The sequence below is a fragment of the Oncorhynchus masou genome, unplaced genomic scaffold (assembly GCF_036934945.1).
Source record: "Oncorhynchus masou masou isolate Uvic2021 unplaced genomic scaffold, UVic_Omas_1.1 unplaced_scaffold_965, whole genome shotgun sequence".
Classification (NCBI taxonomy): Eukaryota; Metazoa; Chordata; class Actinopteri; order Salmoniformes; family Salmonidae; genus Oncorhynchus; species Oncorhynchus masou.
Window position 1 is genome coordinate 1 of NW_027016152.1, and position 24,578 is coordinate 24,578.

Sequence of the window (24,578 nt, forward strand, 5' to 3'; positions counted from 1 at the left end):
CAGCTCTTGAGGAGTATGTCTCTATTTTGCCTAATAAATTCCTTCTTTAAAATTAAAAAAAAAAAAATCCCTGTTTTGCTTCCCTGTGGTATTTGTATTGTGTTAAAGCACATATCTGATCTTCCATTGCATACTGTACTGAAACAGTCTGACAGACAGTTCAATCAGGAGAGACCAGTCTGTCTCCCTATAGGTTCTCTTGCTCTTTCAGCTTCAACACTTCCATCTCAAAGACATTCCACTTCATCTTTCCACCAGCCTTCCCTCCAGCACTCCTTCACAGCTAAACTCCTTCTCGGCTAAACTCCTTCACGGCTAAACTCCTTCACAGCTAAACTCCTTCTCGGCTAAACTCCTTCACAGCTAAACTCCTTCACGGCTAAACTCCTTCTCCTAAACTCCTTCACAGCTAAACTCCTTCTCGGCTAAACTCCTTCACAGCTAAACTCCTTCTCGGCTAAACTCCTTCATAGCTAAACTCCTTCACGGCTAAACTCCTTCATGGCTAAACTCCTTCACAGCTAAACTCCTTCACGGCTAAACTCCTTCTCGGCTAAACTCCTTCACAGCTAAACTCCTTCTCGGCTAAACTCCTTCACAGCTAAACTCCTTCTCGGCTAAACTCCTTCACAGCTAAACTCCTTCACGGCTAAACTCCTTCATGGCTAAACTCCTTCACAGCTAAACTCCTTCACAGCTAAAGTCCTTCACAGCTAAACTCCTTCACGGCTAAACTCCTTCACGGCTAAACTCCTTCACGGCTAAACTCCTACACGGCTAAACTCCTTCACAGCTACACAGCTAAACTCCTTCATAGCTAAACTCCTTCACAGCTAAACTCCTTCATAGCTAAAGTCCTTCACGGCTAAACTCCTACACAGCTAAACTCGTTCACAGCTGCACAAATCCACTCTAGCAGGGCTGTGGTGTCCAGCCTTCCACGATGACTACTGGATCTCTGGCTGCAGAACCCACTGATACTGTACTGCACAGTACCTCTCTCTCTCTCATCTCTCTGTCTCTGTCTGTCTCTGTCTCTGTGTGTGGCAGTTGAGGCTGGGGACAAGGTGAGCCACCACATAGTCTCATCCACAGGCTCAACTGATACAGTACAGAGAGACAGCGCAGGCTAGTGGACAAGACTAGCTTCTACAGGGCTAGCTCTGGTCCAGGGTGTTATTGAACCTTCAGGAAGGATCAGTGTTAGCAAGCCACACTAACACACCCTGGACCAGAGCTACTGCAAGGCCCAGTGCTGCTGTTTGACAGCTCTAACACCCTGGACCAGAGCTACTGCAGGACCCAGTGCTGCTGTTTGTCAGCTCTAACACCCTGGACCAGAGCTACTGCAGGGCCCAGTGCTGCTGTTTGTCAGCTCTAACACCCTGGACCAGAGCTACTGCAGGGCCCTGTGCTGCTGTTTGTCAGCTCTAACACCCTGGACCAGAGCTACTGCAGGGCCCAGTGCTGCTGTTTGTCAGCTCTAACACCCTGGACCAGAGCGACTGTAGGGCCCAGTGCTGCTGTTTGTCAGCTCTAACACCCTGGACCAGAGCGACTGCAGGGCCCAGTGCTGCTGTTTGTCAGCTCTAACACCCTGGACCAGAGCTACTGCAGGGCCCAGTGCTGCTGTTTGTCAGCTCTAACACCCTGGACCAGAGCTACTGCAGGGCCCAGTGCTGCTGTTTGTCAGCGCTAACACCCTGGACCAGAGCGACTGTAGGGCCCAGTGCTGCTGTTTGTCAGCTCTAACAGGGTGGAGCCTTACCTAACATTGCCCCTTCTCCCCAAGTGTGCAACTTGTTTACTTCACTTTTACTTATTTTAAATGAATATAGGAAATATAGAAATACGTCCTCCAATCAGATTGGAGCCTACAGTCCGTGGCTCCACCAATCAAATGCTTTTAAGTTCGTGGGGAGTGGTGAAGTGCACACTTCAGGAGGAAGGAGAGATAATTGGGACGTAGCCAATGTCTAAGGTTACAGGCTCCTCCCAAAACAAACGCCTGATTGACTGACAACAGCTGAACACACCTGGATTAAACCCCACCCACACGCACCTTTCTAGGAACTCTCACCTGTCACCTGGACTCTGAATACAGGAAGAGACACAGACTGACTAGCGACCGAAGCTCTGAGCACCTGGCCAGGAATAAGTGGGACAGGTAGGTTTAACTTGTTAACATCGTACTGAACACAGGTTGTAAATATTGAACACAGCTTGGGAACAATACGTCTTATTCTAATCAATCCTCCTTGTCAGGACGTCGGCTCTCTGTTCAGAACAGTAGGTGGAACATCCATTTTCTTTTACAACATGGTTACGACTGAACAGGTCAGGGCGACACTCTTCTCAGTTCAGGAAGTCACAACTTTATAGGTACTACACTGTTTGTTTTTTACTGGTAAAAGAGAGGACATACAACAGCGCTTTGAGGTAAAAACAAAACAGTTGTGATTCTCGTGAGAATAACAGCTGGAAGAGGTCATGCAGGTGTTGAGTGTTGTGTTGATTCCTTCATTATGTAACAGAATACTCGGTGTTACCTGTTCTACTGCATACCAGGGAATTTTTACGCTCTCTGTCTCTCAAACACACAGACAGACAGACAGAGCCAGAGAGACAGAGAGACAGAGACGGACAGACAGACAGACAGACAGACAGACAGACAGACAGACAGACAGACAGAGCCAGAGAGACAGAGACAGACAGACAGAGCCAGAGAGACAGAGACGGACAGACAGACAGACAGACAGACAGACAGACAGACAGAGCCAGAGAGACAGAGACGGACGGACAGACAGACAGACAGACAGACAGACAGACAGACAGACAGACAGACAGACAGACAGACAGACAGACAGACAGAGCCAGAGAGACAGAGACGGACGGACAGACAGACAGACAGACAGACAGACAGACAGACAGACAGACAGACAGACAGACAGACAGACAGACAGAGCCAGACAGAGACAGAGACGGACAGACAGACAGAAAGACAGAGACAGATACACTTTTCTTTGAATGACACACATGATCACATAACTGACTTGGCTATGAGACACACAGAAACATTAGGCGAGCTCAGGTGAATCTGTGACCTGAAAGAGTTCCAAAAGTGAAATATCCAAAGACAAGCATTCACTGCTTGATAAAGAAACATGTTTGAACGTGGAGTTGATAACAATTCACTTCCTTTGATAATCTCCACATCCTGTCTTTCATCCAATCAGATTGGATTAGCTGGAATGTGACTTTGCTCGCTGTGGTGATGTCAAGGACATGAGGTCATAGCTTTTATGTTGGGAGTCTGTTGGCTGCACCAAGTCTAAATGGCTTCCTCTCCAATATTGCAAATGGCACCCTATTTCCTTGATAGTGCACTACTTTTGACCCAGGGCCCCATAGGGAATAGGGTGCCATTTAGGATGCAGACTATATTTTCTTTCAAATATTGTTTATTGAACACACACAAGAATGGTGTTTTGGTATAAAAGACAAGTGTACAATTCTTATCTAAACATAAGAGAGCAGACAGGAACAACAAGACCCAGAGTTCTGGGTACAAAACAAATATAACACGACATACACTTCCCTCCTTTTCCAAAACAACAAGATTAGTTTTTTTGCAGAAATTAGAGATGAGTTGTTTTTGTAGGTTAATCCGTTTAGGGAATCACACTCCCAGGATTATCAGAAGCGGGTCTGGATCTATTGAAGTCTCCAGAACTTCAGAGAGGATCCTAGATGCACACTATATTTAAGACAAAATACTATATGTTCCCTCTAGTCAGTGTTAACATCTTAACTTCAGTAGCCCTCCACTGTCCTTGGGTTTCAGAACCGATGAGTTTTATAAACCTCTGTCCTTCTTCAGCGTGTTATTTATCAGCAAAATGGGAAAGAGGTTATTGAATGAATCAGTCTTTGTTATTGTTATTGTTATTTCACCTTGGAAAGTATGATTGTATTATATTCCTTGCTGAGAGAAAACAGTGCCTTAGGAAAGTATTTTCGCTACAGCCTTATTCTAAAATGAATTAAATAAATAAAAATCCTCAGCAATCTACACACAATACCCCATAGTGACAAAGCAAAAACAGTTTTTTAGATTTTTTGGGGTGGCAAATTTATAAAAAATCTATGAACAGAAATACCTCATTTACTCAGACCCTGTTGCTATGAGACTCAAAATTGAGCTCAGGTGCATCCAGTTTCCATTGATCATCCTTGAGACGTTTCTACAACTTGATTGGAGTCCGACCTGTGGTAAATTCAATTGATTGGACATGATTAGGAAAGACACACACCTGTCTATATAAGGTCCCACAGTTGACAGTGCTTGTCAGAGCAAAAACCAAGCCATGAGGTCGAAGGAATTGTCTGAAGAGCCCCGAGACAGGATTGTGTTGAGGCACAGATCTGGTGAAGGGTACCAAAACATTCTTAGATGGAAGAAGTTTGGAACCACCAAGACTCTTCCTAGAGCTGGCCGCCCGGCCAAACTGAGCAGTTGGGGGAGAAGGGCAATTGTCAGGGAGGTGACTAAGAACCCAATGTGTCAGGATTTGGCCAGGGTTGTTCCGGGTTTTGGTCACTAGATGCCCCCATTGTGCTTTTTGACCTTATGTTTTTTGCCTTGTTCCCCATTATTATTTGCACCTGTGCCTCGTTTCCCCTGATTGTATTTAAACTCTTAGTTTCCCTCAGTTCTGTGCTCTGTGTTTGTATGTTAGCACCCAGCCCTAGTGTTCTGTGTATTCTTGTCGTTTCCGGTGGAGGCTCTTGTGGAATTCTGTTTTTGTTTTGAGTATCTCTTGAGGCTTTTTTGTGCTATACCTACCACCTTTTGGATTTGCCATTTTGTATTGAAGGACTTCTCCTTTTTTTACTTTATTAAATACACCGTCTTAAGTACTGCTGTGTCTGCCTCATCTTCTGGGTTCTGCTGACTATTCGTGGCTCAGTTGGTTAAGTGACTGTTTCTCACTCTGGAGACCCAGGTTCGTAACCGGGTCCTGACAGAAACACAGAGCCAAAAATGAACCCAGAGGCAGCCAGTTCCCAGGACCTTTTTGCCATGCTGTCCCACCACCAGGAGACTGTCCAACGCCACGAAGCCGCCTGGTTCAGCAAGAGGCCTTAACCTCTTGAAACTCCCCATCCCGGATCCGGGATTGTGACTAAGCCTCAGGCTCATTAGCATAACGCAACGTTAACGATTTCTGAAAATCGCAAGTAAAATTAAAATAATGCGTTTGCTCTCAAGCTTAGCCTTTTCTTAACAACACTGTCATCTCAGATTTTCAAAATATGCTTTTGAACCATAGAAATTGACTAATTTGTGTAAGAGTATGCAAAGCTAGCATAGCATTTTGTGTAGCATGTAGCACGCAACATTTTCACAAAAGCCAGATAACCAAATAAATAAAATCATTTACCTTTGAAGAGCTTCTGATGTTTTCAATGAGGAGACTCCCAGCCACATACCAAATGCGCAGTGTTTCCTGAAAGCGTCTGTGTGTAGGAGAAATCGTTCCGTTTTCTACATTGCGCCTGGCTACCGAAACGAACCGAAATGCAGTCACCTACAACGTGAAACTTTTTCCGGATTAACTACATAATATCGACCGAAACATGGCAAACGTTGTTTGGAATCAATCCTCAAGGTGTTTTTTCACATATCTCTTCATTGACATGCAGTTCTTGGAAGCTTGCTTTTCTCTCTCTGCCCCATGGAAAAATACTGGCAGGTGACTTTTGCGCACCAATTTCGGCGCAGGACACCGGGCGGACACGTGGTAAATGTGGTCTCTTATGGTCAATCTTCCAACGATCTGCCTACAAATACGTCACAATGCTGCAGACACCTTGGGGAAACGACAGAAAGGGCAGACTCATTCCTCTTGCGTTCACAGCCATATAAGGAGATCATGAAAGACAGAGCCTCAAAAATCCTTGTCATTTCCTGGATGCCAAGTCATCTTGGTTTTGCCTGAAGCTCACGTTAAAGGGCACGCACAGAGAAGATATTTGTATTTCTGGACACGTCAGAGTGTTTTCTTTCGAACAGTAGCAATTATATGCATAGTCGAGCATCTTTATGTGACAAAATATCTTGTTTAAAACGGGAACGTTTTTCATCCAAAAATGAAATTGCGCCCCTAGAGTTCCAAGAGGTTAATGGCTAGACATTCTCATCTTCTGTCGGAGATGCTGACTTCCATTAAGCAAATATCTGATCGTCTTACCCCGGCAACAGTTCCCGTCCCAGTACCTCAGATTCATGTACCCATGGCAGTTAACCCCCTGGCTGAACCTCGTCTTCCACCTCCCCAACGGTTCTCAGGTGATCCAAGTGCTTGTAAAGGGTTTCTCACCCAATGTTCTCTCTCCTTTGAGCTACAACCCTCGTCGTTTCCCACAGACCGGTCTAAGATCGCTGAAATCATCACCCTGCTGTCGGAAAAAGCCCTGGCCTGGGCTACTGCTGTGTGGGATGCCCATAGTTCCTGCTGTGCCAGCTACTCTGCCTTTGCTGAGGAATTCAAACGAGTGTTTCAAGGCCCAAGCAGTGGTTCTGACTCAGCCAAACAGCTCCTGACTCTCCACCAAGGTTGACGCAGCGTGACGGACTGTGCCATCCAGTTCCGCACGGTGGCAGCAGCAAGTGGCTGGAACAACGAGGCGCTCACGGTGTGCTTTCTGAAAGGCCTTTCCGACACTATCCAAGATGAACTGGCCACTCGGGAACCACCGGACAATCTCGAGTCCCTGATCAAGTTGGCCTCACGCATTGACCAGCGTCTGAGAGAGAGAGAACTCAACCGTAGACCTCTAGCCCCTATCAGTCCCAGCTCCGAGTCCCCACCTTTATCCTCGCTGGCTCCATCGGAACCCATGCAGATTGGACGCATCTCCCAGGCTGAGAGAGACCGCCGGATGAGGGAGCGACGCTGTCTATATTGCGGCAAACCGGGCCATTTCCGTTCCACGTGTCCCGGGCTCCAGGGAAACGCTCTGTCCCGTACAGACCGGGGGAACTGTAACGGGAAACATAACCTCCTCCCATCCGTCCAACTCCCGTCTGCTCATTCCAGTCACCCTCTCCTGGGACAACCACAAGCTTCACCTTCAAGCCTTGGTAGACTCTGGAGCCGCAGGTAACTTCATGGATGGTGTCTGGGCGAAGGAGAATGGCGTTCCCTCTGAACCTCTAAGTGAACCCATGAGGGTCACTACATTGGATGGAAGCCCTTTGGGATCTGGACTTGTCACTCATGTCACTACCTCCTTGCGACTTTCAGTTTCACAACACCAGGAATTGATGAACTTTCATTTGATCTCCTGTTCCGAGTTCCCTCTCGTCCTTGGATACCCCTGGCTTCACAGCCATAACCCTCACATCGACTGGTCTGTGAGCACTATCAAGCAGTGGGGTCCCTACGTGCCAAGCTACTTGTATTTTCCAGAATTCCCGAGTTCTACTCCCGAGTCTTTAGAATCCATCGACCTGACCCGAGTTCCCGAGTGTTACCATGACCTCAAACTGGTGTTTAGCAAACAGAGGGCCACCATGCTACCACCCCATAGACCTTACGATTGCCCCATCGACCTGTTTCCGGGGACTTGCCCCCAGGGGTCGGATCTTTCCCTATCTCCACCCGAACGAGCTGCTATGGATACCTACATCAAGGACGCTCTGGAAGCAGGCCTCATGCGTCCATCCACCTCCCGGCGGGAGCAGGGTTTTTCTTTGTGGCCAAGAAAGACGGTGGATTACGTCCTTGCATCGACTACCGGGGACTCAATGCCATAACCGTCCGTAACCGTTACCCGCTACCCCTTATGGCCACAGCCTTCGAGCTGTTCCAGGAAGCAGTTGTTTTCACTAAGCTTGACCTGCGGAACGCATACCATCTTGTGCGGATCAGACCTGGTGACGAGTGGAAGACCGCTTTCAACACGCCTACTGGTCACTATGAATACTTGGTGATGCCCTTCGGCCTGACCAACGCCCCAGCGGTGTTCCAAGCGCTCATAAACGATGTGCTTAGGGATATGCTTAACATATTTGTGTTCGTTTACTTGGATGACATCCTCATCTTTTCGAGCTCCCTTCAAGAACACACTAAGCATGTCAGACAAGTACTCAAACGCCTCCTGGACAGCCATCTGTACGTTAAGCTGGAAAAATGTGAATTCCATTCATCCCGAGTACAATTCCTGGGATTTGTAGTGGAACCCGGTCGAGTCCAAATGGACCCCAGGAAGGTAGGGGCGGTAGCGGATTGGCCCACCCCCAAATCCGTTAAGGAAGTTCAGCGTTTCCTGGGCTTCACAAACTTTTACCGCAAGTTCATCAAGAACTTCAGCTTGGTGGCAGCCCCTCTCTCAGCTTTAACCAAGGGTGGCAATGCAAGGTTTTTGTGGGGAAGAGAAGCTGAGACGGCCTTCCAAGGACTCAAGCAGCGCGTTCTCTCTGCTCCCATCCTGATACTACCGACTACGGATGAACCATTTGTGGTGGAGGTAGACGCATCAGAGGTTGGTGTTGGAGCTGTCCTGTCTCAGAGGGGTGAAGACAAGAAGCTTCATCCGTGCGCTTTCTTCTCACACCGGCTTACCCCGACTGAGAGGAACTACGATGTGGGGATCGTGAACTCCTAGCGGTTAAGATGGCATTGAAGGAATGGAGACACTGGCTCGAGGGGGCTTCTCACCCGTTTCAAGTGCTTACGGACCACAAAAATCTGGAGTATATCCAGCAGGCGAAGCGGTTGAACTCTAGACAAGCTAGATGGTCTCTTTTCTTCAATCGATTCCAGTTTATCCTCACCTATCGGCCCGGGTCGAAGAATCTCAAACCGGATGCCCTGTCCCGAGTCTACGCTCCTGCCATTCGAGATGACACGGACATGCCTGTCCTTCCTGCTGCTAAGATTGTGGCTCCGATCTCGTGGCAAGTTGAGGATACCGTGAGACGTGCTCAAGCTAGCGAACCGGACCCGAAAGGAGGTCCTGCCAATCGGTTGTTTGTCCCCAAGGCAGTGAGGACTCAGGTCCTTCTGTGGGGGCACTCCTCTCGCCTCACCTGTCATCCGGGCGTAGGTCGCACCTTGGAGTTCATCCAGCGTAAGTTCTGGTGGCCTACCATAAGAGAAGACGTTGCCACTTTCGTCAATGCCTGTCCCGTGTGCTGCCAGGGCAAATCTTCTCACCTCCGCCCTCAAGGACTCCTTCACCCTTTACCTGTTCCCCACAGACCCTGGTCCCATATCTCATTGGACTTTATTACTGGACTTCCTCCATCCCATGGCAATACTACTATCCTAGTCATAATCGACAGGTTTTCAAAGGCGGCCAGGTTCGTCCCTCTGACTAAGTTACCTTCTGCCAAGGAAACGGCTGAGTTGGTAATTAATCATGTGTTCCGAGTCTTCGGCATTCCTCAAGATATGGTTTCTGACAGAGGTCCCCAGTTCGCCTCAAGGTTTTGGAAGGCCTTCTGCCAACTTATGGGGGCTTCTGCCAGTCTATCTTCAGGGTACCATCCGGAGTCCAACGGCCAAACAGAGAGGATGAATCAAGAGCTGGAAACCACCCTCCGATGTATGACTCGTGACAACCCGTCCACATGGTCATCCTTTATTGTTTGGGCCGAATACGCGCACAACACCTTGCGCTCCTCCTCCACTGGTATGTCCCCGCACGAGTGTCAGTTTGGCTATGCTCCTCCATTGTTCCCGGACCAGGAGGCAGAAGTCAGAGTGCGTTCAGCCTTGAAGTTCGTCAGACGCCGTCGGCTTATGTGGAGGAAGACCCGTCTTAATCTTATGCGTTCCTCACAGAGGTACCAACAACAAGCCAACAGACGTCGCCGTCCCGGGCCTACCCTGCGCCCCGGCCAGAGAGTCTGGCTCTCCACAAGAGACTTACCTCTACGGGTGGAGTCTCGCAAGCTGTCCCAAAAATACATCGGTCCCTTCAAGGTTGCCAGGAGAGTTAACCCAGTTTCTTATCGCCTACACTTACCCAGATCCCTTAAGATTAATCCCACATTTCACATTTCATTGTTAAAACCTGTTGTTTTTCTCCCCTTGTCCCGGCAGACAGACCTCCCCTCCGCCTCGTGTCATTGGAGGCCAGCCGGCTTATACCGTCCATCGGATACTGGATTCCCGCCGGGTGCAGCGGTCCTGGCAGTATCTGGTGGACTGGGAAGGCTTACGGTCCCGAGGAGCGCTCCTGGGTTCCTGCCAAAGACGTCCTGGACCCTGACCTCATTCGTCAGTTCAGGGCCCTCCACCCTGAGAGAGCTGGTAGGAACGTCAGGAGCCGTTCCTAGGGGGATTCTGTCAGGATTTGGCCAGGGTTGTTCCGGGTTTTGGTCACTAGATGCCCCCATTGTGCTTTTTGACCTTATGTTTTTTCCCTTGTTCCCCATTATTATTTGCACCTGTGCCTCGTTTCCCCTGATTGTATTTAAACCCTTAATTTCCCTCAGTTCTGTGCTCTGTGTTTGTATGTTAGCACCCAGCCCTAGTGTTCTGTGTATTCTTGTCGTTTCCGGTGGAGGCTCTTGTGGAATTCTGTTTTTGTTTTGAGTATCTCTTGAGGCTTTTTTCTGCCATACCTACCACCTTTTGGATTTGCCATTTTGTATTGAAGGACTTCTCCTTTTTTTACTTTATTAAATACACCGTCTTAAGTACTGCTGTGTCTGCCTCATCTTCTGGGTTCTGCTGACTATTCGTGGCTCAGTTGGTTAAGTGACTGTTTCTCACTCCGGAGACCCAGGTTCGTAACCGGGTCCTGACACCAATGGTCACTGACAGAGCTCTAGAATTAATCTGTGGAGATGGGAGAACCTTCCAGAAGGACAACCATCTCTGCAGCACTCCACAAATCAGGCCTTTTAAGGCCAGGTGGAAACCACTCCTCAGTAAAAGTCACATGACAGCCTGCTTGGAGTTTGCAAAAAGGCACCTAAAGACTCTCAGACCATGAGAAACAAGATTCTCTGGTCTGATGAAACCAAGATTGATCTCTTTGGCCTGAATACCTGGCACCATCCCTACGGTGAAGCATGGTGGTGACAGAATCCTGTTGTGGGGATGTTTTTCATCGGCAGGGACTGGGAGACTAGTCAGCATCGAGGCAAAGATGAACATAGCAAAGTACAAAGAGATCCTTGATGAAAACCTGCTTAATAGCTCTCAGGTCCTCAGACTGGGGCGACGGTTCACCTTCCAACAGGACAATGACCCAAAGCACACAGCCAAGGGAATGCATGAATGGCTTCATGACAAATCTCTGAATCTTCTTGAGTGGCCCCGCCAGAGCTCGGACTTGAACCCGATTGAACATCTCCGGAGAGACCTGAAAATAGCTGTGCAGCAACGCTCCTCATCCGACCTGACAGAGTTTGGGAGGATCTGCAGAGCAGAATGGGAGAAACCCCCAAAAAGCAGGTGTGCCAAGCTTGTAGTGTCATTACTAAGACTCAATGCTGTAATCACTGGTGTCTGAATACCAATATTTCCATTTTAAAAATTGTAATAAATTTGAAAAAATGTCTAAACCTGTTTTTGCTTTGCTTTTCATCATGGGGTATTGTGTGTGTAGATTGAGGGAGGGGAGGGGACAATTTAATACATTTTAGAATAAGGCTGTAATCTAACAACACGTGGAAAAAGTCAAGGGGTCTGAATACTTTCTGAAGGCAGTGTAACCCAACTGACTAGTTGATTCAGTTTAACCTTGAAGCGAGTGAATACTGTGGCTTTTAACGCACGCTCTCCTTCCGTGGGGAGAAAATGAATGGGGGAAACCTTCAATAACTTGTTTAAAAATAAAACTGTACCAGTGAACTCTTGTCTGGCCTATCAAATGGAAGTATAACGTGACAAGAACATGAAGGTGTTCAGAGAGACCTGACATTACATTTAATCTCTATATTGATATGTAATGGGGTGCAACTTTGGTTTGTAGAAGTGAGGGGACGACAATGATAAAACTGTGGGGGGGGGGCATGTTTATATTTTCCAAACAGTCTACGCGACCGCACGGAGACGTCCTCATGGTCCTAAAGCCTTCCAGTGCCTTGTTTTTGTATCACATTACAATAGTAATGGGCGGAGATAAAAATGCAATTTCAGAATGTGGGGGGGGGACATGCCTCCAGTGAAAGTTGATTCCCTGTTAATGAGAGGCAGTACACTACAGGTATCTGTTACTACAAAGTGTTTCATGCTTAATCTCGTGATATATTGAACTTGGACCTTTTAGAAAAAGGGGAATTGGAAAGGGTGGAGAGATGGATTAGCGGGGCAGAGGGAAAAGAGGGGTACGGAAAGGATGAGTTGATTGACTTCTATGGCGTCCTTCCAGGGCATGGCATCTACCATCTCTACCATCAGCCTCGTCTCCGAGAGGCACTTCCTGTGTCCGCTGTGTAAGGACATCTTCAGCAGTCCCGTGACGACTCCGTGTGGCCACAGTTTCTGTCAGGCCTGCCTGTGTGGGTACGTCCCTCTTTATCTTACGATTATAAAAAATGGAGGTCGGGGGTGTCTATCGTTTGTTGAACTTTATTGAAAGCATTGCAGAGGATCCATACATTGTTGTTCACTAGCTCTGAAGCTCAAATAGTGCATGAGTAAAATATGGACTGGAGTACTGAGCGTATCATCAGCATAATAAAAACATGGACTGGGCTCATTACAGGTACTGGACCCGGCACCGTTCAGACTACTGTCCCCTCTGCAAGAGGTTGTTCCATTCCAGGCCAGACCTTAGTGTCAACCGCATCCTGGCTGACGTCTGTGACAACTACAGGAAGACACGGCCTGAGAGCCCCGAGGAGAGCCACGACACGGTACTCTACTGACCTTAGTGCAACATATTGTGACATTAAGAGGTTCAAGAGGCTACGGTGTACCTGTAATAGATACCTTGGTGTCATGATACCTTGGTGTAATCCTCTTGATGCTATGATACCTTGGTGTAATCCTCTTGATGTTATGATACCTTGGTGTAATCCTCTCAATGTTATGATACCTTGGTGTAATCCTCTAGATGTTATGATACCTTGGTGTAATCCTCTTGATGCTATGATACCTTGATGTAATCATCTTGATGTCATGATACCTTGGTGTCATGATACCTTGATGTAATCATCTTGATGTTATGATACCTTGGTGTCATGATACCTTGGTGTAATCATCTTGATGTCATGATACCTTGGTGTAATCCTCTTGATGTTATGATACCTTGCTGTAATCCTCTTCTGCAGCCGCAGGTTGTAGACATTGACCAGATGATCCAGGAGCGACTGAAGAAAGTTGACAGACTCAGACACTCCCTGCAGCTCCTCAAAGTGAGTCCCGATCCCAAATGGGCCCCTAGCTCCTACACCAGGGCTCTCCAAGCCTGTTCCTGGAGAGCTACCTAACTCCAACTCCAGTTATAACTAACCTGATTCAGTTTATCAACCAGCTAATTATTAGAATCAGGTGCACTAGATTAGGGTTGTAGTGAAAACCTACAGGATGGTATCTCTCCAGGTACAGGATTAGAGAGTTCCTACAGGATGGTATCTCTCCAGGTACAGGATTAGAGAGTTCCTACAGGATGGTATCTCTCCAGGTACAGGATTAGAGAGTTCCTACAGGATGGTATCTCTCCAGGTACAGGGTTAGAGAGGTCCTACAGGATGGTAGATCTCCAGGTACAGGGTTAGAGAGGTCCTACAGGATGGTATCTCTCCAGGCACAGGGTTAGAGAGGTCCTACAGGATGGTATCTCTCCAGGTACAGGGTTAGAGAGGTCCTACAGGATGGTATCTCTCCAGGTACAGGGTTAGAGAGGTCCTACAGGATGGTAGATCTCCAGGTACAGGGTTAGAGAGAACTACAGGATGGTATCTCTCCAGGTACAGGATTAGAGAGGTCCTACAGGATGGTATCTCTCCAGGTACACGGTTAGAGAGGTCCTACAGGATGGTAGATCTCCAGGTACAGGGTTAGAGAGAACTACAGGATGGTATCTCTCCTGGTACAGGGTTAGAGAGGTCCTACAGGATGGTATCTCTCCATGTACAGGGTTAGAGAGAACTACAGGATGGTATCTCTCCTGGTACAGGGTTAGAGAGGTCCTACAGGATGGTATCTCTCCAGGTACAGGGTTAGAGAGAACTACAGGATGGTATCTCTCCAGGCACAGGGTTAGAGAGGTCCTACAGGATGGTATCTCTCCAGGTACAGGATTAGAGAGGTCCTACAGGATGGTATCTCTCCAGGTACAGGGTTAGAGAGGTCCTTCAGGATGGTATCTCCCCAGGTACAGGGTTAGAGAGGTCCTACAGGATGGTATCTCTCCAGGTACAGGATTAGAGAGGTCCTACAGGATGGTATCTCTCCAGGTACAGGGTTAAAGAGGTCCTACAGGATGGTATCTCTCCAGGTACAGGGTTAGAGAGGTCCTACAGTATGGTATCTCTCCAGGTACAGGGTTAGAGAGGTCCTACAGGATGGTATCTCTCCAAGTACAGGGTTTGAGAGGTCCTACAGGATGGTATCTCTCCAGGTACAGGGTTAGAGAGGTCCTACAGGATGGTAGATCTCCAGGTACAGGGTTAGAGAGAACTACAGGATGGTATCTCTCCTGGTACAGGGTTAGAGAGGTCCTACAGGATGGTATCTCTCCTGGTACAGGGTTAGAGAGGTCCTACAGGATGGTATCTCTCCAGGTACAGTGTTAGAGAGGTCCTACAGGATGGTATATCTCCAAGTACAGGGTTTGAGAGGCCCTACAGGATGGTATCTCTCCAGGTACAGGGTTCGAGAGGTCCTACAGGATGGTATCTCTCCAGGCACAGGGTTAGAGAGGTCCTACAGGATGGTATCTCTCCAGGTACAGGGTTAGAGAGATCCTACAGGATGGTATCTCTCCAGGTACAGGGTTTGAGAGGTCCTACAGGATGGTATCTCTCCAGGTACAGGGTTAGAGAGAACTACAGGATGGTATCTCTCCTGGTACAGGGTTAGAGAGGTCCTACAGGATGGTATCTCTCCTGGTACAGGGTTAGAGAGGTCCTACAGGATGGTATCTCTCCAGGTACAGGGTTAGAGAGAACTACAGGATGGTATCTCTCCAGGCACAGGGTTAGAGAGGTCCTACAGGATGGTATCTCTCCAGGTACAGGGTTTGAGAGGTCCTACAGGATGGTATCTCTCCAGGCACAGGGTTAGAGAGGTCCTACAGGATGGTATCTCTCCAGGTACAGGGTTAGAGAGGTCCTACAGGATGGTATCTCTCCAGGTACAGGGTTAGAGAGGTCCTACAGGATGGTAGATCTCCAGGTACAGGGTTAGAGAGAACTACAGGATGGTATCTCTCCAGGCACAGGGTTAGAGAGGTCCTACAGGATGGTATCTCTCCAGGTACAGGGTTAGAGAGGTCCTTCAGGATGGTATCTCTCCAGGTACAGGGTTAGAGAGGTCCTACAGGATGGTATCTCTCCAGGTACAGGATTAGAGAGGTCCTACAGGATGGTATCTCTCCAGGTACAGGGTTAGAGAGGTCCTTCAGGATGGTATCTCTCCAGGTACAGGGTTAGAGAGGTCCTACAGGATGGTATCTCTCCAGGTACAGGGTTAGAGAGGTCCTACAGTATGGTATCTCTCCAGGTACAGGGTTAGAGAGGTCCTACAGGATGGTATCTCTCCAAGTACAGGGTTTGAGAGGTCCTACAGGATGGTATCTCTCCAGGTACAGGGTTAGAGAGGTCCTACAGGATGGTAGATCTCCAGGTACAGGGTTAGAGAGAACTACAGGATGGTATCTCCCTGGTACAGGGTTAGAGAGGTCCTACAGGATGGTATCTCTCCTGGTACAGGGTTAGAGAGGTCCTACAGGATGGTATCTCTCCAGGTACAGGGTTAGAGAGGTCCTACAGGATGGTATATCTCCAGGTACAGGGTTAGAGAGGTCCTACAGGATGGTATCTCTCCAAGTACAGGGTTTGAGAGGTCCTACAGGATGGTATCTCTCCAGGTACAGGGTTAGAGAGGTCCTACAGGATGGTAGATCTCCAGGTACAGGGTTAGAGAGAACTACAGGATGGTATCTCTCCTGGTACAGGGTTAGAGAGGTCCTACAGGATGGTATCTCTCCTGGTACAGGGTGAGAGAGGTCCTACAGGATGGTATCTCTCCAGGTACAGGGTTAGAGAGGCCCTACATGATGGTATCTCCCCAGGTTAAAGGGTTAGAGGCCCTACAGGATGGTAGATCTCCAGGTACAGGGTTAGAGAGGCCCTACACCCTACGCCCTTATGTAGATCTAGATGAGTTAGACAAATCCACCACCCTTACCACATACATGTTTTGTCCAATCACACCTTATCATCTTAAAGTGATGTGAGATACAGACATGTATTTTATCCAATCAGAACTGATGTCTGAGATATTGACCGTCTCGTGTCCAATTAGAACTCATCTGAGATACAGACATGTCTTTTGTCCAATCAGAACTCGTGTGTGAGGGAGGTGCGTGAGAGCCAGAAGGTGTTCTCTGCCCTTGTCAGTTCCATGGAGAAGAGCCACAAGGCCGTGGTGGCAGCCATTGAGGAGAGACAGGGGGAGGAGGAGGTCTGTAATGTACAGTAATACTCTGATTTATTTATCAATTTATAAACTTAGATTAAAAATAATAACGGATTGGATTTATTTAGCTCCTTTCTCGTGAATGAGTTACACAAAGCGCTTTACACAGTAAGGGGAAAACTCACCTCATCCACCACCTATTGACAGAATACAATGTGATTGTCAATATACCAAATGTAACAATGTTTGTGTTTTTTTTAGAGGATTGTTGAGAAGCTGGTGAAGGAGCTGGAACAGGAGATTCTACAGCTGAGGAATGGAGACACTGACCTGGGGCCTTGTCATTCTCAGCAGAGCCATGATGAGCTCTGTGGTGGTGGTGGTGGTCAGAAGAGTGTTGCAGTGGTAAGCATGGGGTAGGGTGAAGTCGCCCTAGACGCCAGTTTGGGACCAGTTTAGCATTTTATCCACTAATGGTTAAGGTTCAGATTGAGGGAAAGGTAGCTGATCCTAGATCTGTACTTTGGGGAAACTACACCCCAGAGCGGTAATCATATACTTAAGCAATAAGGCCCGAGGGGGTGTGGCATATAATCAATATACCAGAGCCAAGGGCTGTTCTTATGCACGACGCAACGCAGACTACGGACTGGATACACACCTTAAAACTGGTTGCCAACGTCATTAGAACAGTAAAAATACATGTTCTTTCATACCCGTGGTATACCACGACATCCAGCCAATCAGCATTCAGGGCTCGAACCACCCAGTTTATAATGTCTGATATACCTCGGATTTCAGCCAATCAGAATTCAGGACCCAAACTACCTGGTTTATAATGTAGATTAGGACACAGTAGGTCTACATGTTGATCTTTGTTTCATCATGTTTTCATTTCCATTAACAGAAACAGAGTTTATTAATTATCATGACTACAGAAGAAAAGGCTTGAACCCTTAAATTAGTCTCCCAACCACTTATATTTAATCTTAAAATATAACCGTGTTTGTTTGTTTGTCCTCTATGAACGTTGCAGAGCACCACTTCCACCACGGGCTACTTTGAGAGGAGGGACTGGTCCAAGGTTTCCATGGAGACAGACCCCTGTATGGGCGTGACCAGGAGAGCAGTGTCAGACCTGATGGACATGGTTAAAGGAGAGCTCTGTAGACTCTCTAAAGCTGGTTAGTATTTACACTACAGATACAATCATATCATACTGGATCCATCTCTTACAGTTCTACATCCACCCTCAACAATTTAGTAGACCACATGTTTTGTGTTGATTAGACATCTGTCAGCATCTGATAAATGATTGGATTATTCTACTGTATATCTTTAGGGTGAGTGAAATGTCAGATCTGTTAGTCTGGGAAGGATTCTTATGGAGCTGTTATCTTTAGGGTGAGTGAAATGTCAGATCTGTTAGTCTGGGAAGGATTCTTATGGAGCTGTTATCTTTAGGGTGAGTGAAATGTCAGATCTGTTAGTCTGGGAAGGATTCTTATGGAGCTGTTATCTTTAGGGTGAGTGAAATGTCAGATCTGTTAGTCTGGGAAGGATTCTTATGGAGCTGTTATCTTTAGGGTGAATGAAATGTCAGATCTGTTAGTCTGGGAAGGATTCTTATGGAGCTGTTATCTTTAGGGTGAGTGAAATGTCAGATCTGTTAGTCTGGGAAGGATTCTTATGGAGCTGTTATCTTTAGGGTGAGTGAAATGTCAGATCTGTTAGTCTGGGAAGGATTCTTATGGAGCTGTTATCTTTAGGGTGAGTGAAATGTCAGATCTGTTAGTCTGGGAAGGATTCTTATGGAGCTGTTATCTTTAGGGTGAGTGAAATGTCAGATCTGTTAGTCTGGGAAGGATTCTTATGGAGCTGTTATCTTTAGGGTGAGTGAAATGTCAGGTCTGTTAGTCTGGGAAGGATTCTTATGGAGCTGTTATCTTTAGGGTGAGTGAAATGTCAGATCTGTTAGTCTGGGAAGGATTCTTATGGAGCTGTTATCTTTAGGGTGAGTGAAATGTCAGATCTGTTAGTCTGGGAAGGATTCTTATGGAGCTGTTATCTTTAGGGTGAGTGAAATGTCAGGTCTGTTAGTCTGGGAAGGATTCTTATGGAGCTGTTATCTTTAGGGTGAGTGAAATGTCAGATCTGTTAGTCTGGGAAGGATTCTTATGGAGCTGTTATCTTTAGGGTGAGTGAAATGTCAGATCTGTTAGTCTGGGAAGGATTCTTATGGAGCTGTTATCTTTAGGGTGAGTGAAATGTCAGATCTGTTTGTCTGGGAATGATTCTTACTGGAACTGTTATCTTTTGCAGAGCTGAAGAAAATACAGAAATACACAGGTATGTCTCCACCTGCCCAAAGAGTTAGATGCTCCATAATATCTATTTTTTTGTTGTTCTTAAAGGACCAGTGCAGTCAAAATTCAGTTTTTCTGTGTTTTATATCATATTGTACAACAGCTGATGAAACTAACACTGTAAAAGTGTGGAAAAGTGTTATTTCCTGATCGTTTTTGGTTGAAAATACAATCTTAATCAGCAGGTGTGCGTGGGCGGAAGTTTAGGCTTTCCATTGAGACATCACAATGTGGTAAATTGGTTAATAGACTAATAACAAAGAGTTCCAAACCTCTCTGCCAATAACGGCTCGTCTTCAGTTTTCCCCTCCCCCTCAGACCACTCGCAGACAGTCCGAGCCAAAATCTGGCTTGAGAAATACTTTAAAAATTTTGCCCATTTTAATGGAAATCTATTAGAGTAAGATACATAATTATTACTCAGAAAATAATTTGATATTGAATTAAGAATCGCGGCATTGGGCGTTCAAAGTACTTGTTTTACCAAGGTGAGTTTTCTGTTGCCATGGTACTTATATGTTTCTCTCTCCTTCCTCTACCCTAGTAGACATCTCCCTGAGTCCCAAGACGGCCCACGCCTTCCTCTCGGTCTCAGACGACCGGAAACAGGTGCGACACACAGACAAACACCAGGAGGTCCCAGACAACCCCAAGAGGTTTGACCGCGTGGCCAACGTCCTGGGAAGAGAGTCCTTCAGCAGCGGCAGGTAATGTAATGTCCCTCTTTATACTGTTTGCCTGTATAATAGCATTGTATATCTATATATCTACATTATCGTAAAGATCTATGATCATATATCTATGGTTCTTAGAACGGCTGTCAGGCCGTCTCATATGGTTTGTTTGTTGAACTTCACTGAAACTATTGTGGGGATACAAACTTAAGTAGAAGTTAGTATTCACTCATGGCTCTTTACCTTAACTAGTGCTGTAGTAAAACATGGACTGGATTTCAATACAAAGTTCATCAGTTATAATGATGAAAACATGGACTGGAGTAGAATACAAGGTTGTGGGGATACAAACTTAAGTAGAAGTTAGGATTCACTCATGGCTCTTTACCTTAAATCAAATCAAATCAAATGTATTTATAAAGCCCTTCGTACATCAGCTGATATCTCAAAGTGCTGTACAGAAACCCAGCCTAAAACCCCAAACAGCAATCAATGCAGGTGTAGAAGCACGGTGGCTAGGAAAAACTCCCTAGAAAGGCCAAAACCTAGGAAGAAACCTAGATAGGAACCAGGCTATGTGGGGTGGCCAGTTCTCTTCTTGCTGTGCCGGGTGGAGATTATAACAGAACATGGCCAAGATGTTCAAATGTTCATAAATGACCAGCATGGTTGAATAATAATAAGGCAGAACAGTTGAAACTGGAGCAGCAACACGGTCAGGTGGACTGGGGACAGCAAGGAGTCATCATGTCAGGTAGTCCTGGGGCATGGTCCTAGGGCTCAGGTCCTCCGAGAGAGAAAAGAAAGAGAGAAGGAGAGAATTAGAGAAGGCACACTTAGATTCACACAGGACACTGAATAGGACAGGAGAAGTACTCCAGATATAACAAACTGACCCCAGCCCCCGACACATAAACTACTGCAGCATAAATACTGGAGGCTGAGACAGGAGGGGTCAGGAGACACTGTGGCCCCATCCGAGGACACCCCCGGACAGGGCCAAACAGGAAGGATATGACCCCACCCACTTTGCCAAAGCACAGCCCCCACACCACTAGAGGGATATCTTCAACCACCAACTTACCATACTGAGACAAGGCTGAGTATAGCCCATATAGATCTCCGCCACGGCACAACCCACGGCACAACCCACGGCATAACCCAAGGGGGACGCCAACCCAGACAGGATGACCACATCAGTGAATCAACCCACTCAGGTGACGCACCCCTTCCAGGGACGGCATGAGAGAGCCCCAGTAAGCCAGTGACTCAGCCCCTGTAATAGGGTTAGAGGCAGAGAATCCCAGTGGAAAGAGGGAACCGGCCAGGCAGAGACAGCAAGGGCGGTTCGTTGCTCCAGAGCCTTTCCGTTCACCTCCCCACTCCTGGGCCAGACTACACTCAATCATATGACCCACTGAAGAGATGAGTCTTCAGTAAAGACTTAAAGGTTGAGACCGAGTTTGCGTCTCTGACATGGGTAGGCAGACCGTTCCATGAAAATGGAGCTCTATAGGAGAAAGCCCTGCCTCCAGCTGTTTGCTTAGAAATTCTAGGGACAATTAGGAGGCCTGCATCTTGTGACCGTAGCGTACTTGTAGGTATGTACGGCAGGACCAAATCAGAGAGATAGGTAGGAGCAAGCCCATGTAATGCTTTGTAGGTTAGCAGTAAAACCTTGAAATCAGCCCTTGCTTTGACAGGAAGCCAGTGTAGGGAGGCTAGCACTGGAGTAATATGATCAAATTTTTTGGTTCTAGTCAGGATTCTAGCAGCCGTATTTAGCACAAACTGAAGTTTATTTAGTGCTTTATCCGGGTAGCCGGAAAGTAGAGCATTGCAGTAGTCTAACCTAGAAGTGACAAAAGCATGGATGAATTTTTCTGCATCATTTTTGGACAGAAAGTTTCTGATTTTTGCAATGTTACATAGATGGAAAAAAGCTGTCCTTGAAATGGTCTTGATATGTTCTTCAAAAGAGAGATCAGGGTCCAGAGTAACGCCGAGGTCCTTCGCAGTTTTATTTGAGACGACTGTACAACCATTAAGATTAATTGTCAGATTCAACTACCTTAACTAGTGCTGTAGTAAAACATGGACTGGATTTCGATACTAAGTTCATCAGTTATAATGATGAAAACATGGACTGGACTAAAATACAAAGTTCATCAGTTATAATGATGAAAACAAGGACTGGACTAAAATACAAGGTTAATCAGTTATAATGATGAAAACATGGACTGGACTAAAATACAAGGTTCATCAGTTAGAATGATGAAAACCTGGACTGGACTTGAATGCAAAGTTTATCAGTTGTATTGATGAAAACATGGACTGGACTAAAATACAAGGTTCATCAGTTAGAATGATGAAAATTTGGACTGGACTTCAATGTAAAGTTCATCAGTTGTAATGACGAAAACATTGATTCCATTCCAGGTACTACTAGACTAATGTTGACTCCATTCCAGGTACTACTGGACTAATGTTCACTCCATTCCAGGTACTAATGTTGACTCCATTCCAGGTACTAATGTTGACTCCATTCCAGGTACTACTGGACTAATGTTGACTCCATTCCAGGTACTAATGTTGACTCCATTCCAGGTACTAATGTTTACTCCCTTCCAGGTACTACTGGACTAATGTTGACTCCATTCCAGGTACTAATGTTGACTCCATTCCAGGTACTAATGTTGACTCCATTCCAGGTACTAATGGACTAATGTTGACTCCATTCCAGGTACTACTGGACTAATGTTGACTCCATTCCAGGTACTACTGGACTAATGTTGACTCCATTCCAGGTACTAATGTTGACTCCATTCCAGGTACTACTGGGAGGTGGAGGTGGGAGAGAAGATAGAGTGGAACCTGGGCGTGGCCAGACAGTCCATCAACAGGAAAGGGAAGTTTACAGTCAGCCCAGCCAATGGCTTCTGGACACTGAGCCTAAAGAGCGGGGGTCAATACGTAGCTAACACCTCCCCACTGTCACCCCCGTGGGCCTGGAGCAGAAGCCCAGGAAGGTGGGGGTGTTTCTGGACTACGTGGAGGGCCGAGTGTCCTTCTACTGCGCGGAGACCGGGGTTCACATCCACACGTTTACAGATGTCTTCACTGATAGACTACACCCACTCTTTAGTCCTGGGAGGCAACACGGGGGCAGGAATATCGCTCCTCTGACTATTAGTACTAGCTTCTGTAGCATCTGAGCCCCCTGACTTAACCCCCACGCCTGGAATAGTCATTTAATCATGTCATTATGTAGCCTAATGTAGAGGAAGGCTCACTCGGTCCTCTCTCACGTTTGTATTTTCAGTTGGAAAAACCGTCTACTTTCCTAATATTGAGTTAATGCAGTGTTTGTGTTGTCAGGCAATGAGCTGGGTAATCAATAGTAATGCTATAATTTATTTTAATTGTAATTTATGCAGTATATATGAACCCTCAAATGTATATTTTTTTTACAAAGTGTTGACTTTTTTTTATTCTGTGCATCATTAAAACATCTGTAAATTATTCAGATACATTCTAGTTCTAGAATGACTGAGTCATTTCATAAACCGTGCCGCAGGCCCTAACTGTTTGTTTGATTACAAGGAACCTTGACCATTCATGTATCAACCTTGTCCAGTCATGCTACCTAGCTAACAGCTAGCTAACAGCTAGCTAACAGCGGGCTAACAGCGGGCTAACAGCGGGCTAACAGCTGGCTAACAGCTGGCTAACAGCTGGCTAACAGCTGGATAGATACTCCAGGTGATGTGCTTGAAAGGTAGGATCGATCATCTCTTTTTCTGGTTCTCCTGTGACTGTCTGGTGCCCCTAACTTCTTAAAGGTCCAATGCAGACATTTTTATTTAAATGTCAAATCATTTCTGGGTAACAATGAAGTGCCTAACTGTGATTGTTTTCAATTGAAATGGTCAAAGAGAAACTAAAAATTAGCTAACTCATTTTTTTTTCTCAAAAATAATTTTGCTAGGACTGTCTGGGAGTGGTCTGAGTAAGGGAGGGGAAACTGAAAACTAGCTGTTATTGGCAGAGAGGTTTGGAACTCTCTTTCTTATTGGTCTACTACCTATTTATGAGCTGGTGATGTCACCAGGCAGGCCAAAACTCCATCCCACCAGAACAGGCTGTCATTTCAGGCGGTCTTTTTAAACAGCTCGTACACTACAAGGGCATTATCAGAAATTTCAGAAATTACACAGATTTATTCCAACCTCATAGTGTGGAAATATATATAAACACAGAAAGGTCTAGTTTTTAATTGAACTGGGCCTTTAAAGTTGTCAGCACGACACGTGCTCCCACCCACTGCAAGACTATCCACTACAAGACCATCTATCCACTACAAGACCATCTATCCACTACAAGACCATCTACGCACTACAAGACCATCTATCCACTACAAGACCATCTATCCACTACAAGACCAACTATCCACTACAAGACCATCTATCCACTACAAGACCATCTATCCACTACAAGACCATCTATCCACTACAAGACTATCTATCCACTACAAGACCAACTATCCACTACAAGACCATCTATCCACTACAAGACCAACTATCCACTACAAGACCATCTATCCACTACAAGACCATCTATCCACTACAAGACCATCTATCCACTACAAGACCAACTATCCACTACAAGACCATCTATCCACTACAAGACCATCTATCCACTACAAGACCATCTATCCACTACAAGACCATCTACGCACTACAAGACCATCTATCCACTACAAGACCATCTATCCACTACAAGACCATCTATCCTCTACAAGACCATCTATCCACTACAAGACCATCTATCCACTACAAGACCATCTACGCACTACAAGACCATCTATCCACTACAAGACCATCTATCCACTACAAGACCATCTATCCACTACAAGACTATCTATC

General features: G+C 46.4%; 1 pseudogene; it reads left to right on the forward strand.

Moving 5' to 3' along the window:
- Positions 1-2,068: 2,068 nt before the first annotated feature.
- LOC135538442 (E3 ubiquitin-protein ligase TRIM39-like) lies at positions 2,069-23,242 on the forward strand (annotated as a pseudogene).
- The last annotated feature ends 1,336 nt before the right edge of the window (positions 23,243-24,578 follow it).